This window comes from Malaclemys terrapin, chromosome 7 (assembly GCF_027887155.1).
Source record: "Malaclemys terrapin pileata isolate rMalTer1 chromosome 7, rMalTer1.hap1, whole genome shotgun sequence".
Classification (NCBI taxonomy): Eukaryota; Metazoa; Chordata; order Testudines; family Emydidae; genus Malaclemys; species Malaclemys terrapin.
Window position 1 is genome coordinate 116257763 of NC_071511.1, and position 17486 is coordinate 116275248.

Sequence of the window (17486 nt, forward strand, 5' to 3'; positions counted from 1 at the left end):
AACTGAAGGCAAGGGTTCTGAAGTATTACAAGTTGAAATATTAGGAAGAAAATCAAATTTCGATTTGGCAAGGATTATCTTGGGAGTATACTGTACCAGGCTCTGCTTTTCAATGAGTTTTTTGGCATTTGGGACTGGTCTCCATTAGAAAGTTAGGCTGACATAAGTCACGATAGATAAATTTGACTGCAGACACACACACTATCTCCAGACGACATAAGCACCCTGTTACAGTGATGCAGTAACACCACCTCCCCGAATGGCATTGAGCGATGGCCAACATACTGAGATTGACACAGAATAAGTGTAGACACTTCATGACTTATGTCGACCCTTACAGGCCTCCAGCAGCTGTCCCACAATGCCCGACAGTGACTGCTCTGGTCACAACTGAACTCCACTGCCCAGGGGTCATGGAGACCAGAACCCGCCCCCTCAAATGTTAATTTTTGAAATGCCTTCTCAACAGCCCAGCTAGCAGCTCTCTCTTGTTGTGTGCAACTGCCCAACTTGTCATGCGACTTACACATTCTAGACACTCCTGTCTGGAGGTACTATGGTCTGAGGAAAAGCGGCTGTGCAAGCATAACTACAGAGCAGTTGTAGAAATGTGGTCATCTATGAAAAACTGAATTGGGGAGGCAGGCAAAGGGAAAAACAGGGATCAGCAACAGTACCACATGGAAATGAAGGAACTGTGGCAGGCATCCCACAAGGTAAGGAAGGCCAACAGTTAATCTGGTGCCTAGCCGCAAACTTGCTTTTACAACTACCTACTTGCCATACTTAGTGGAGACCCCACCAGCACCCTGCACAGCACTGCTAATACCTCGGAGGAGCCCAAAGGAGACACCTGCCGTTAACAGCAAGCAGGAGGAGGAGGATGGGGGATCTACAATGTGGCATTGGAGGCATCCAGCTATGTCCCAAGCAGGACATGTTTGAGACTACACTACAGTCTAGCCCAGGGGTCGGCAACCTTTCAGAAGTGGTGTGCCGAGTCTTCATTTGCTCACTCTAATTTAAGGTTTCGCGTGCCAGTAATAAATTTTAATGTTTTGGAGGTCTATTTCTATAATACATAACTAAACTATTGTTACAGGTTTCAGCAGCCGTGTTAGTCTGTATCCGCAAAAAGAACAGGAGTACTTGTGGCACCTTAGAGACTAACAAATTTATTTGAGCATAAATTTGTTAGTCTCTAAGGTGCCACAAGTACTCCTGTTCTTTAAACTATTGTTGCATGTAAAGTAAATAAGGTTTTTAAAATGTTTAAGAAGCTTCATTTAAAATTAAATTAAAATGCAGAGCCCCCCGGACCAGTGGCCAGGACCCAGGCAGTGTGAGTGCCACTGAAAATCAGCTCACGTGCTGCCTTTGGCATGCGTGCCATTTGTTGCCTACCCCTAGTTTAGCCAATCCCGCCAGCTGAGCCTGATGCACAGGAAGGAACCTTGAGTAAATATGTGAATACCTTTTCCATTACAATGCTTAAATGTACAGATGGTGCCAGACACCAACTTCGCAGGACAAAGGTATCTACTTTTCGTTGTTTTACTTGTACTAGAAGAGGTAGCAGTCCAACATTGGCAGGGGGGAGGGGGGAAGAGAAGAGATGTGTAAATGTTTATGTACACAGGGATGTCCCCTGAATCCTCCTGAGAGATCTCAATGAAACTTCCATGGATTACTCTGCAACCCTCTCCTGAAGATTTCTGGAGATGGCAGTCTTATTTCTTCCTCTGCAATAGGACACTTTCCCGTGCCAGTCACAATGACTTTGGCAGGCACCATTGCTTTAAACAGGCTAACAGCATGCAGGCCCAGGAGGCTTTGGAATGCCAGCAGCAGCTGTGCTCTCTGTGCCTTTGTTACCCTCAGGAGCGAAATATCAGCTAAAAATCACCACCTGTGGAAAATAGTGGCACTACTCAGTGCCATTGCCCTGCATTCATACATGGAAACAAGGACCAAAGTTTTATTGTTTCAGGCAATCAAACAATTCCCTCTCCCTCCCCCCTATTTCCCTCATAGGGCATACTCACTGTGCCTGGGACCAGAGGGTGGTGCTGTGCCAAAGTGCTCCAAAGCTGAAGTGTCAATAAGAATGTCTTGTTTAAAACTTTTATGGGAATGAGTTCTGAAGATTAACTTTCACCTTCTGTTTTAACTAAATACAGTGACGAGTCTTTGTGTTTTATCTGTGGCTATTGCCGTTGCAGCCTTGAGGGATGTCCCCTCCTCACCTGTGGAACACCTGGCCCTAATGAGGAAAAGAAAGGAGACAACATGGAAGGATAAGCTCAACAAGAACCTGCAGGTCAGTGCTGCATCGGACTGTGAACAGAAGGCCTGGAGGGCGAATACTGCTGACAATATGGAGAAAGAAAAAAAAGAACGGATAGCAGAAAGGCCCCGGAGTCACAGCAGGAAAAGTAGAGGGAAATGCACCCAGACATAATGGGACTTCTCCAGGAGCAAGCACTAATACTGCGGACACTGGCTGACCTACAAGTTCAACAAACATGGGCTCGCCTCTCTCGGTAGTCAATGGAGAACTCCATTTTAGCACCTCCCTAGACCCCCAATGTTCCATGTGACATCAGAGGCTGCGTTCCTACCCCCACCACTCCATGCCAGGGGACAGTCCAAACAGCCACAGCTTCACGTACACTGGCCACGGTTGCTGGATGTGTAGCAAAAATAGACAAATGGAGATAAATGTTCTTTTCCCTTATTAAAACAATAGAGCAGAACTTATTTCAGAAGTTTTCATTGCATTTGTTTAATCAGTTTTTGTTGCAAGTGGTTGATATACAAAACAATTTTTTTTTTTTTAAATATCTGCCCACCGCTACTCAAAGCGCCCACTACTTGTGATTGTACAGGGGAAAAGGCTCTCATAGGATCAGTGACAAACAGTGTAATAATTATAAATGTACAGCAAGCACTGTATAATTAACAGATGCACTGACTGTATTATTCATATAAATGCACACCAAGCATCACATAATTCCTAACAGGCCCCAAAACTTCATGTCCAGGTAAAGCACAATTCACCACACTACATTATGGTGGCTGACAGTTAAAGCGCTCTTTGAAGGTCTCCCTCAACCTCATAGGTCTATGTTGTGCTCTTCTAATAGCACTCGTGCCTGGCTGTTCAAACTCATCAGAAAGCTGCTCCACTTCTGCCCTCCATCCAAGCAGCAACTTCTACCCCTTTGCCTCACAGATATTAAGCAGGACACAACAGGCAGCTATAATCATTGGGATATTCTTTTCGCTGAGATCCAATCTTGTGAGTAAACACCAGAATCACTTCAATCTACCGAAAGCACATTCAACTGTCATTCTGCTTCTGCTGAGATGGTAGTTGACTCTTTCCATGGTGCTGTCAAGATGGCCGGCGTATGGCTTCATGAACCGGCGAAGCAAGGGATAGGCTGGGTCTCCCAGGATCAGTACTGGCATTTCAACATGGCCAATGATAATCTGTTGGTAGGGAAAGAATGTTCCTACTTGTAGTTTTCTGAACAGTTCTACGTTCTAAAGATGTTTGTGTCACGCACCTTCCTTGACCAGCCAACATTGATGTCAGTTGGTGGTGATCCACTAACACTTGCATAACCAGAGAAAAGTAGCTCTTTCTATTGATGTACTCTGTGGCAAGGTGGGCTGGAGCCAAAATAGGAATATGCGTGCCTTCTATCACCCCAATGAAGTTTGGGAACCTCATTGCAGAAAATCCATTCATTAGATCATGCACATTACCGAGAGCCACACTCCTGTGCCACGCAAGTCTATTAACAGCCCCCACTGTGGATTTTCAAACTCCAAAATGATTGCCCACTGACTGGTAGGAATCTGGCATTACAAGCCTTCACAGTCCAATCGCTAACTGCTTCTCAGCTGCTTCCAGCTCTTTTTCCGGTGTCCATGAGTTGGAGGCGAGATCAGCACAGAGACAGAGGATGAGCCATGCTTGTCATCCCAAACCTGCATTATGATCCAATCCCACTGGTCAGTGCTCATTTCTTCTGCCCAGGAGTGGTGTTCAACCATCTGCAGCTGCTCCGTGAATGCCACCAACCACCTTGAATTAGTTTTTGCTATGTCCCACAGCAAATTGTCCTCATTGAAATGATCATGTCTCCCCATTGCTGTGGTTCTTCCCGTGGCTCTGCAAATACTGGAGGATCCTGTCATGTGTGTTGCAAACACAATAGTGCATAACTGTGAGGGCTCCATGCTTCTATCAGAGATGGCAGACAGCAAAAAGTGCCACATGGATTTACAGAATTTTTTTTAAAGATACAAAATGTATGGGATGTGGATAGTATTATGGGATAGAGAAAACTGCATAATGGGAACTTGACCCCTTGCTCCCAGTCACCCCTGCATGACTCATTTCTACCCCACCATGCATTGTCAAAATTTTCCAAAAAAGACAGCATGCTGGATGGAAGCAAGTGGCACAGTGCGATACCTAACCATAGTACACTGCGCATCAACACAAGCACTCCTGGTGAGTGCACACAGTGCTGATGCAAGGAGCCAGGTATGAACACACACACACGTGATGTACTAACTGTGGCGGCTTTTCGCCAACAGAACTTATATTGACCAAACTTTGTAAAATACACCTGGCCTTGGGTTCCAGAAGTTAAAGTACAATGCAGTACTGCATTATTGTATATGTTAAAGAATTTGCTAGTTGGAAATAAATTTGCAAGAAAGCCATGTACTGTTTCTCAGGCTATATACAATCAACTACCAAGACATGCTACATACAGTGCATACTGTAACTAGGTCTTCAAATAAGTAGTTTCTGAGCAGCAGCTACTGAAAACTCCTTGTCTCTGTAAGAAGCAAGCTGCCTCCACTATTTTAGCTCACCCTTCTTGTACAGAAGTAAAACTAAACCTATTACCCAAAGTGAGCAGCAAACTGAACTCAATGGAATCCTAACAAACCAACATAATTTTATCCCTCAAGTATACAGTGTAATGAGACTCAGAACTTGTGAAAAGCCTCGACGGAAGCTCCAGAACATTGATAAATACATGCAAGATTATTCATTCTTGTCCCTCTTAACACAGCCTTCAACTTAAGTTTCAAAAAGTGCTGCAATTTTGCAATGTTGAGTTGAAGTAGTCTGAGAAATAGCCAATTAACTCATGAAAAATGTAAGAATAAAAATTCTCTCCTTATCACCTCACAAACCCAGCCCCTTAGTGTGGCAGTTGAATTTTGTTATCAAAAAGGATCAGACAGTGACAAAGTTTCCATAGATGCAGAAAATCTACAAATTCCAAGGACCTGATTTTGTAAATAAATTACTGTATTTACAAAGAAGTTATAGTTATTGCTAGAGCTAGCACTTTGTAAAGTACCTGTTAGAAATCCTTGGAGAGAAAGTTTTCCATATTTGGACTCAGATCAAAAGTGGACTGTTCTGGAAAGTTCTGAAGAGCAATGAATGGCCATAGTTATGTTAGTGTGTTTTTCACTTTGAAAGTTACTCAGAAACTTGTTTGATTTTAAATCAAACATGTATTTTTAAGACTTCTACCTTGCCAAGAATTTAATGAGGATAAAGTACTGCATCTTAGATTAAGAAACTTGGCATATAAAAAAAGTTATTAGATAATTACAGACCCCTGCTTCTATACACTACATAATGTATCACTAAATTAACATATCAAGGTGAGATGTTAGAAATAACAAATACAGCAGAACTGAACAAGTTGTTTGGTTGACTGAAGCAAACATATTATACACAATTCAAATATTTGATCTAGTTATATTACTGACAATTCCTGAAAAGCTGTTTCTCCTACTTAGCCCAATGGTTTCTACAGCTTCATGCATCTCCAACAAGAATGATACAAGCAAAATACTCCTCCTGCTAAGCATTAACATCCAGCACCCTAAATAAAACTGCCTGGCTTAACATGCACTGAATAGATTACAACACCTCAATTTAACCTAAGTAGAGCACGCTCAAGGAAATCATTCAGTTGATTTTAACCATAAAACTTTGTACTTCTAGAGCAGGTGTAATCAATAGGTGGACCGCAGGCCAAATCCAGACCACTAGATGCTTTTGGATGGACTGCAAAATCTTATTTTATCTAGAGTCTAAACCTTGACTAAGAAATTTAGACCTTGACAAAAAGATAATTGATTACCCCTGTTCTAGAGTATCTTTCATCAGACGCTCAGGAAGCCCTGAAACGCTAAAGAATGAAGTCTCACACCACCAAGAGATAAAAGTAAATCACTATTTTATAGATGGGAAAGGAATAACAGGAAAACGAACTTGACCAAGTTTACACAGGAAGTCAGTAGCAAAACCAGAAACAACCTTTCCATCAGTCGGAAAGAGACACAATGCTAGTCTAAAATCTAAACAGTGTTCTTGAGATTTGGCAACAGCACTGAGGGGAAGAGGCTGGTTTCTGGGGCAAAGCATACAAATGGGAGACAGCTCTGTGTTCTATTACCACCTTTGCAATTAGCTTGCTGTAACTCTTTAGGCAAATCACCTAAACTGGGATTTTTCAGAAGGGCTTAAGAGTTTCTCTCTGGGGAAAACTGACCAAGACCACTATCATTACAGTGACCAGACAGCAAGTGTGAAAAATCAGGACAGGGGTGAGGGGCAATAGAAGCCTATATAAGAAAAAGATTGCAAAATCAGGACTCTCCCTATAACATTGGGACATCTGGTCAGCCTAGCTATCACAGAATAAAGCCATAGTGCCCCATATGGAGGCTCTTATTCTGGAATAAGAGTGCCTTGTCCCAATTTACCTTAATCCACTTCTGGATTAAGAGACTTGACAAGAGGCCCTTTTATTCTGAAATCCACATAGGCAGTTACGCTGTAACAGCCAAAGAGCTTTAAATCCACCCCCCTCCTGGCACCAGAATAACTGCCAAGTAAACCCTAAGAGAAGCACAGGCCTCCTCATGATTTTCAATGGGAGAAGCATCCCTAACGCCTTTAGGCCCCTGGGAAATCCCAGCCTCGCCCACGGGCCTCAGTTTCCCGACTGTCCAATGGGAATAACCACGTCCCTGGTTCCCGGTCTGTTGGTGCCACTCAGGAGCGCTCAGCTTTTAAGCCAGGAGGTGCGGGGCCTACTTCCTCCCGCAGAGCCCCACTTCCCAGCAGCCTGTGGGGAAACTGAGTCATGGAGCCCCGACCCCAAGGCCCCAGCCGCATCCCCCCAGCCTTGGGCAGGGCTCCCTCGGCCCTGCAGTGCGCCCGAAGCCCTGGTCACCATGCTGCCCCCGCAAAGGGGCCCAGGGCCCGGCCCTCTGCTCACAGCGTCTCTCCTCGCCCCGGGCCGGCGGACAGGGCAGGGCCCACGCAGCGCCGCGACCGTTAGCCAGGCCGGAGGCAGGGTCACTTCCTTCCCGCGTGCGCCCAGCCCCACCACGTGCCGCTGCGCTACCGGGCCCCGCCCACGCGCCGGCCTCGCCCCCAGCCCGGCCCAGCCCCGACCCCGCCCGCTGGAGCTGCGGGATCCGGGTTCGGGCCCCCAGCGCGCGGCGGCGGGCTCTAGCCTCGGGCTCACCCCGGGGCCTTCGCCCAGGCTTCGGCCGCGTGCTGCGTCTCCCCGCCGCGGGGCTTCGGGCTCCAGCCCCCAGCGTAGCTCCGCTGCTAGTCCAGGGAGTCACACTGGTGTGAAAGTGGTGCAAGGGGAGAAGGCAACAGGAGATGCCCTGTGATGGAGAGATGAGATCTTCATAAGCGACAGCCTATGGAAGAACCTCTGATCTCGATTATTTCTAGCTCATGGGGTTGTTGTTTTTTTTAATATTTGCCTCACCATCACCCTTGGCCTCACGGTAGCCCTAACTCTGTATTTGTTGCCTTGTCAATAAATTGCTGTTCTTTGATGGCATCAAATGTAAGGTGATCTAATAAGCATGGAGACTGTCTGCATGTAAAAGTGGCCCTGGTTTAACTGAAGGGGTGGATTTAAACTGATGTAGTTAAACTAGTGTAAACCCCAGTGTGGCTGCTCTGATTTCAGTTAAAGGCTATGTGTTCACTGCAGAAATGGTGTGTTTTGATACCAGGATCACTGCTGTGATATAAAATTGAGTGGAGGGAAGGCACGGGTAGTTCTGACCTTAATGTAGCTAGTAGGGCTAAACCTCAGTTGGGGGGATATAAGGGTGACCTCGACTAACTAAGCTGAGGTATAAACTACAGTGGTTTGTTTCCACTAGGATTTTACATTGAGATAGCAATCTCGAATTCACCACATCTATGTAAAGCCACAACTTTTTTGCAGTGAAAACATCATCTGAGAGTGGCTTTTTCCTTTTAGTTTAAATTGGCCTGGGAACAAGTTGAAATTCAACCAAAATAGGCTGCTCAAACTGAAATCAGATTGTCCCTGGCTCTGCCCACAGTGGCTTGGGTCCCTGGGCGGCACTTACTCTGGCTTCTGGCCTGGCCAGGGCCTCAGGGGAGAGGAGGAGCAGGGGGCATGGCCCCACGGCAAGCGGGGGGCCCAAATGTTCTTTGTGTCCAGGGTCCTAATGAATCTTAATTCACCTCTAGGCATGCACAGACTGAGTCTAGTGGCTTTCCTACTTGGAGTGGCATGGTGCAGTGGCCTGGCTCTGTTATCAGAGCTAACTGATTATTTTACAGCTGATTCTAGGCTTGATTTATAATGGGTTGAGATGCAGTTAATAACACTGCAGATGGCACCCTCCAATCATTGTCCCGGCTGCAGTGCAAAAGTACTGGCTTTTGCACTTTTGGTGCCCTTTGTAATGCAAGCATTTCTGCACTTTGCACCCTGAACGATACCTGAGACAGCACTTGCATATTTAGTCTGCATCCTATCCTACGCTGAATACTGCACACTACACTAGACTGTGCTGTATAAACTCACTGCATTTTGCTGAATCAGTCTTTCTCTCGCACTACCACATGCGCTCTGCAATCACAATAACTGTGTCTGTCTAGGTCCTTACAACAGCACCCATCAACACAACATCTCAGTGCCTTGCAAGAGTCAGCCAAGATCTCAATAGGCCATTGGACCAATTTATCTGCTTACTTGCCCCATGATAATCAGTTTGCAATTTGCACTCTGCAACTTCAAAGTCCTGTATGCAAATTAATTAATTGCACCTTTTAATTTATCACATTGCAAATAATGATATACTGTCCTTGAAACAAGTGCTGGGCAATTTGGTCAAACCGCACGTTACCTTATTTTTTTTAATGTATTATTTATTTTGCAAAAGAGTCCAGAGTCAAGATCAGAGCCCTATTGTGCTACATGGTGTACAAACGCATACCAAGGCCCCATAAAGTTTACAGTCTAAGAAGACAAAAACGTGTCTTCATTTTATATGGCACAATCAATATCATTAGGATGCCTAACTTCCTGGTGCATGTTCACCCCAGCAGTAAGGCATCAAAATGACAATGATGCACTTACAATTGATTGTGGAATCACAACTGCATCCACCATTACTTGCATCTGCAAAAGTGAGGGCACAAAAGGGAGAATTGGGCTGAAAATCAGGTCCATAAAACTTAATTTTTAATGAGGCTTAAACAGGTAGCATTCCTACTCTGCTCCAAACAAAATCTGTACATACTGTATAAAGTCAAATTTAAACCCTAATTATAACAGCAGAACATAAATATCGACTTAAATTTTCCTTACAAGCCTGGATGTTCCTAACAATTTTCCACATTGTTAACTGTTTCATTCTCATGTAAGAAAGAAAAGGGTGAATCACAGATGTGCATCATTTACTGTGAATGAACTCTCACTGTGGTGCCACAAGTCAGGGTGGTGTGTTGGGGAGGGCTTGGAAGTTACCACCATGTATTCTTGTCCCTCCGTCAAGAAGGAGCCAAACCCAAAGAGCACAGCAGACCTCATGAGTATATTCAAGTCCCATCAAGTGGGAGCCAAACTCAAGGAGCCCAATGAAGCTCAGACAGTATACGCAATCATATGTTGAACTCTTGCCGAATCTACTGTGAGCAATGTCTCCCTGTGGTGTCATGAATGGGTGGATCTTATTTTGTGGCGGAGCTTGGAAGAGTACCACCAATTGTTCCCCTGACATTTGACACATATTCCTCTCTAAATTAGTGTGTGGTTAGTGTTAATTTCTGGATACAATGCAGAGCACAGTTTACTGCAGCTTTGAGACTATTTGGGGTCTCCCCCACTAGAAATGTCAGAGATAAATTCCTCCTGCCAGAGTTCCTGCTGCTGAGGGAGTTGAGTTCAAAACAGACCACCTCAGAGGTCTGGTCTACAGAGTTAGGTGAACACAAGGCAGCTTACATTGACCTAACTCTGTAAGCGTCTACACTAAAATGTTGCTCCCACCAATGTAACTCGCCCACTATGCCGACGTAATAACTCCACCTCCATGAGAGATGTAGCACTTAGGTCGATATAGTTAGGTCGCCGCAATGTCACTGAAGACACTGCATTACTTATGTCAACTTTAGTGGCCTCCAGGAGGTGTCCCACAATACCCCACTATGACCACTCTAGTCGCCGTTTTGAACTCCGCTGCCTGGTAGCCAGGTACATAGGTATATGCCCCTCCCCTCTAAAGCAAATTTTTGAAATTTAATTTCCTGTTTCCTTGGCGTGGAGAGCTTACCTAACGACTGCCCACCTGACCATGCTGGCTCCATTCTGCAGACATGCTTCTCCCTTCAGTATACAGTAGGTGGTGGATCTCCTGCATCTATGGGGGGGAAAGGCTGTGCAGGCGCAGCTCTGATCCAACCGTAAAAATGTTGATATCACAGCAGATTGCTTGGGGCATGTAGGAGAAAGAAGGGCTAAAAGAGGGACCTGCAGCTGTGCTGCGTGAAATCCAAGGAGCTGCGGAAGGTGTACCAGAAGGCAAGTGAGGCTAACAGTCACTCTGGTGCAGAGCCGCAGACATGCCACTTTTACAAAACATTGCACACCATCCTCAGTGGAGACCCCACCACCACCATGTGGACACTTCAGAGGAGCCAGAATCACTGGTCCCTGCAGGAGGAGTATGGGGGACAGGCCACTGAGGGATCCAGTGGCACAGTGAGCGAGGACTTGTTTTTGACGCAAGAGTAATTGAGCCAGTGCCTACAATTCAGCACAGGCAAGCCTGATGCAGGGGGAAGGAACCTCTGGTAAGTATGCAGTTTGCTTTGATATTGCAGGGACACCTCTGTTAATTTATTCTTTATTAATCATTCTAGAAGGGGTAGTGAAATAACAAAGAGAGGCAGAGTTGTTATCTGCTTCTCACTCCCCTGTACAATTAGGCAGAGGGGGCCCTGCCAAACAATGTATTTATGTGTACTGGGATGTCCTGTGAATCCTCCATTGCGATCTTGAGGAAACTTTCCTGGAGGAAGTCTGAAATCCTCTTCCGAAGGTTTCTGGCGATGGCTGCCTTATTTCTTCCACCACGGTAGGACACTTACCTATGGTACTCAGCAATTACTTCAGCAGGCACCATTCCAGCATGCAGCTAGCAACATACGGCCCCAGTCAGGAAGTGTGCAGGAGATGTTCCCATTCAGCCTCTGTTACCTTCATGAGTGAGATATCAGCTAAAATCACTACCACCTGTGGGAAACGGTGCCAGTATTCAGTTCAATTGCCCTATCCGCATATACTCATATCTGTGAGCTATCCCATCTCCGAATGTCCCAACTTACCCCCTCTCCGTGGGCTGTACTTATCATGTCTGGGACTGCCGCCATGCTCTATGAATCCCAAGGAGAAGTGAGAATGTAGTGCTTGCAACTTGTGTGGATCAAGGGGAATGAGCTCAGTATACTAAGTTTCCATTTATCTTGTGAATACACTCACAATAATACCTCTGTGCGTTGTATCTTTTGCACCTGGAAATGTGGCTTTGAGAGTCTCCATCCACATGTGCGGAGCGGTTCAGCCAGATAAGAAGAAGAACAAAGTGAATGTGGGATGCCATGTTCTAAGAGATCCTGCAAGCCTCTCATGCTTTGGATACCGAACACAGGGCTTGGAGGATCACCCTCAGAGACAGAATGGATAGGGATAGAGTGGAGAGGAGAAAAGCTCAGGAAAAGGAGAGACACATGCAGCAGGAGGAGTTGCTAGCACATCTCAAGTAGCAAACAGACGTGCTGGAGACTCTCGTTGATCTGTGCTCACTTCCCTCTGCAGCCCATAGAAAACTGCATTCCGGGACCTCTCTACACACCTACCCACCCATTTCACATGGCATTGGGGGCCACTACACTACCCTCTCTCCACCCCGGAGGAGAGTATAGACAATCACAGCCACACATACGCTGACCTGTGAGAGAGACAGTAGGTATATGTGTTTGTGAAATGAAAATGACTGTTCTTTCCCTTCAAAGTTCTTTTCCCTGTATTTATAAAGTTTCATTCAGTTATAAATATGCCTGTCTGCATGGGTTTGAAAGTCTATTTATGGAAACAATTCATATTTATTAGTTCACAACATATGCTGGCTGGGGCTGACATCATTCACAGATAATAGCAATAGATGTATTTGCAATGTTATATTACTACAGACACAGCACTCAAAAAACAATTCGAGGTGCAAAAAACTGAGGCTACCAAAAAAAACCCCAAAACAATGCCATTCACAGCACACTGTGGATCACTATTAAAATGGTCTTTCAAAGCCTCCTTAAGCCATATAGCTCCTCATTGAACTCTTCTTATAACTCTGGTATCTGGATGCTCAAAATCAGTAGACAGCCGTTTCACCTCTGCCCTGCACCCTGGCCAAAACTTTTCCCCCTTTGCTTCACAGATATTATGAAGTACACAGCAGGCAGCTATAACCATTGGGATATTTTTTTCACTGAGGTCTAATCTCATGAATAAACAGTGCCAGCGGCCTTTCAAACAGCCAAAGGCACAGTCAACTGTCATTCTGCACCTGCTGAGCCTGTAGTTGAAGCGCTCTTTGGTGCTGTCACGATCGCCAGTGTATGGCTTCATGAGCCATGGAAGTTAGGGGTAGGCTAGATCTTACAGGATGACTATTGGCATTTGAACATCCCTAATGATAATCCTCTGATCTGGAAAGAAAATCCCTGCTTGCAGCTTTCTGAACAGGCCACCTGTGTTCTTAAAGAGGTATGCATCATGCACCTTCCCTGACCATCCCGCATTGATGTAGATAAAATGTCCCCGGTGATCCACCAGTGCTTGCAATACCATAGGAAAGTGGCCCTTTCTGTTGATGTACTCTGGGAAAGGTGGTCTGGTGCCAAAATAGTGATATGTGTATGTGACGACCTGTACCACGGGGGAACACCCTGCACCCCCCTGTTCATCCTTTTAATATGATTGTGTGGTATCCAATGCAAAGTTTGTCATGTTGGGTGTCTTCTAAAGGCTCATGATGCACTGAGCATTGTTGTTATAGTAATGTTATAGGTTATAATTTCATATATATAGTTATGAGGCTGAAAATGTGTCCTCATGGCTTAAAACAAGCCCAGACAAAACTCTCCAGGAGCAGAGGGGCAGTTCACAACTCATCAGGGCATGTATGGGACAAACCCAGCCCAGCCTCACAGGAACAAAGGACACGGGCCTAGGCAGCAACAAAGGATCTGTTGTACTCTCAAGTGAGTTAATAAATTTGTTTGTTTATTCTACCTGAAGCAGTGAGTTTGGTTTGAAGCGTGTCAGAGACTCTCCTTGGGATAACAAGCCTGGTACATATCAATTTCTTTGTTAAATTGACAAACTCATATAACCTTGCAGCGTCCAGCGGGCATAACTGGACACTGCAAGATGGAGGTTCTTAGGGTTGTTTCTGGGACCGGAGATATTGGCTAGTGTCATTAGGTTGCACAATCCAAGCAGCGGCTGGCCAAAAGTGCTTACTCACGTAGCTGGGAGCAGCTTACATGCTAGAGGCTGTGCGTGAACAGCCCAGGAGTGGGGATTCTCACAGAAGAGCAGGGTAAGGCTGGCTGGCTCCCAGAGTCGAGGATTGGAGTGGCCTAGCAGATCACCGGTCCAGATAACACCAGGGGAAAGTCAGTGTGCCATCTGTCACCCCACCACAGTTCAGGAACCCCATTGCTGCAAAACCATTCACTATGTCCTGCACATTGCCCAGAGTCATGGTCCTTCATAGCAGCTGCAGATGGTACCGTAGGAGATTAATGGCCCTGCACACTTGCATCACAGCAACCCCCAGGGTGGATTTTCCAATGTATCGCTTTCACACCGCGATCACCACTCACTCTCCACTGTCAGTGCAGCTCTCATTTTGGTGTCACTGAGCTGAAGGGTAGGGGTGAACTCCACACACACATCCAGGAATGTGCCTTGTGCATCCAAACTTCTGCAGCCACTGCTCATCATTCCATATCTGCATAATGATGTGATCCCACCAGTCAGTGCTTGTTTCTCGGGCCCAAAGCCGGCACTCCACCGTCTGCAGCTGCTCCGTGAATGATAACAACAACCATGAATTGTTTCTTTCTATGCCATACATCAAGGTAGCCTCCACAGAATCGTCATGTTCCCTGCAGCCCCTCTGGCGGCTCTGCACATACTGCAGAACTAGGCACTCATGCTCACAATGCTCACCACAATAATGCAGAGGTATGCAGGATCCAAGCTTCTCACACAGATGGCGGACCTGTGGGGTTTGCAGGGCTTTTGAAAAGAGGTGCAAAATATTATAGGATGCAGATAAAATTATGGGATTGAGAAAACTGCATCATGGGACATTGAAACCAGTGACCCCTGTGCAACCCATTCGTCCCCATGAGGCATTGCAAACCCTTCCCAAAACACCTTGTGCCATCGGCGGCCAGTGACCCGGCCGCTGGGGAAGCTAATCCCGGGCCCCTCCCCTTGTGCCTGAGGCCCCGCCACTCCCTTTCTGCCCCCTCTCCTTCCTCTTCTATCTCCCCCTCCTCTGCAGGAGCCCAAAGCATCCCCACGGCAGCCTCTCACAGCCACTCTCAGCACCCACAGCTTCTGGGCGTTGCATCCCCATCCCCGGGTGGCCGGGCAGAGCGGCTGCCACGCCCCCATCCCTGGGGCTCCGGGTGGCCCGGTCGCCATGCCCTCAGCCCCGGGGCTCCAGGTGTCCTGCCCCAGAGTGCTGGGCAGGCAGTGCGGCCCAACACCAGCCGCCCGGGCAGCCCTGAGTCCCTGCAGGAGGCAAGCTGGCCTGGTGACGGGGCCACAGTAGACTGTTTGGGGAGGCACAGCCTCCCCTTGCCTATGATACCCGCCGCCCATGCCCTGCGCTAGATTGTGGCAAGTCATACAGTGGGATAGCTATCCACGGTGCACTGCTCTCTGCATTGATGCAAGCTCTCGTAGTGAAGACATGCACCGCCGACACACAATGGGTAGTGTGGACATGCAAAAGTGATTTTATTACTGTGGTGGCTATGAGTAGACGTAACTTAAGTCAACTTAATTTTGTAATGTAGACTTACCCGAGTTACCGCTGCAGATAAGCTGATATTATCTTTTTGAAGGAAGGTTATCACAAAAGGTATTTAATAGAGTTGGAATCTGCATAGACCTACTATAGAGCTATATCAGTGAGCTATAGGCAGTTGCTGGGCCCGGTCTCTACAGTGGATTCAGTGCTGCATCACAATGAACTCTTTCAGCACTCTGAAAGAGGAACCAGCAGAACAATCAGAGATAATTTAATGTCACCTTCTAATTTTCAGCACTCTGGTTATGTCTGCCATCCCTAAGTTTAGAAGCTGACGCTGAATTGTCTTTATTTTCAACGAGAGTCTGGTTGTCAGGGCACCAATTAAACAATACATTAATCATGCTCCATGAGACCTCACCCATTTGTTCAACAAAATTATTGCAGTTGTTTTCACTCTGTCCCTCCAGAGCATTAATTGAGTTCTATGAAGGCCAAGGACATTCACTAGCTTCACTTTTAGCCTCTTAAGTGCCACACAATGTACAGTTGGGATCACACAGGTGCTCTTGACTCTATTGCCAATGGAAGATCTAAGTGATTACTTTTTCTCAGATGTTGGCTACAGAGAACTTTTGTACCCGTTTCGCCTCAAGCATTAGATTTCAGTTGAATCTACAAAAGATGCCGTCTCTCTCAGAACATGTTTGGGCAACTTTGGGTTTCTCTTAAACTGGATTTAATTGGCTACACTCCACAGCTGGCAACCCTGTCAGCCGCAGATGCTAAATGTTACATTTCAGCAGCAGGCTGCAAGCAAGGATGTTCCAAAAACTAGTGTTTTGTCTGATAGCACCAATAAAATTAAGTGTCTGTCAGCATTTCAGTTGCCAACCTCATTTTATATGAATTCAGAACTTTGCTGTAAAAATATGTTTGCAACATGAAACTTAGGACACAGCGTTTGACTAGGAGCACATTTTGTTCTGAAACATTTTAAATGGGTTTTGCACTGTGCCCTAGAAAATTTTCTGCTTTGTCTTCTATTTTCAGTTCATTTCCTCTCTTTTCCCCCTTTCCTTTCTTCTTTTCCCCTTTCTTTTACTATGCAGTATTTTTTTTCAGCTCAAAGTTTGTTTCCCTTTCTCTAAGCTCTGTCTATACAAGATAATGTTGTACCCGTTTTCCAGCCCCATTACATCTTTGCAACAAAAGTGGCATTAATGAAGAAAGGCTGCAAATGTTTTCAGCACAGTGTCCTGAAATCCAGGTCTACACATAGTGCTAAGAATGCTTCAGCATGGTCTATTTTAGTGTTTACACTCTTTATCTTATATGGCACTCTTCACCATATTATCTGAGCACCTTACAGTCCTTGGTAGATTTTATCCTCACAATACCCCGCTGAGATAGGGGGGTATAATCCCCTTTTACAGATAAGGGATTGAGGCACAGGCTGAATTAAGTGATTTGCCTAAAGTCACAGGAAGTCTATGGCTGAGCCAGAAATTGAATCCAGGCCTTCTAAGTCCTAGTGCAATGTCTACTCTACAGTACTAGTACATTCTTCCTTCTCCTCAGTACCTCTAGCACCAGTAGATGGCGAAATCCATTCGTGACTCTGTGGGAGCTCAGAGATGAAAAAGCTTGTGCTGGTAAGCTTCTGCCTGGGGAGTTGATCAAACACAGTCTGAAATCAATGGAAAGAATCCCACTAACTTCAGTGAAGGCTGGATTGCAGCCCTGAATATATGAGCTGCAATCATAGCTGATTGCTTTAGGAACAGGGAGGGAAATCGCATATTATCCAAAGTTGTAGCGTGGGGGGTGAGGGGAAATGGCAGGGTCATTCCAGGGTCATGCAACTTCTTTTATCTCCCCGGCACCATCACGTTCCCCTTACCCCAGGACAAACCTAGTGCCCTCAGTGTTTGGGAAGTGCTAATATCAGTGAGGCTTTTAAAAATATTGTTATTTCATACAAGCCTTCACAAACACAAATACTAACCTGAAAATCTTCATTTATGGCC

At 45.8% G+C, this 17486-nt stretch overlaps 1 protein-coding gene across 1 annotated transcript in view; it reads right to left on the bottom strand.

Annotated features, from left to right (window-relative positions):
* The window catches only part of TDRD1 (tudor domain containing 1), a 55823-nt gene extending 51468 nt beyond the window's left edge, over positions 1-4355 (bottom strand). The window contains exon 1 of the mRNA XM_054036056.1: positions 2046-4355. The gene's annotated coding sequence lies outside the window, so the exon portion shown is untranslated. The remainder of the gene's footprint in view (positions 1-2045) is intronic.
* Positions 4356-17486: the final 13131 nt, after the last annotated feature.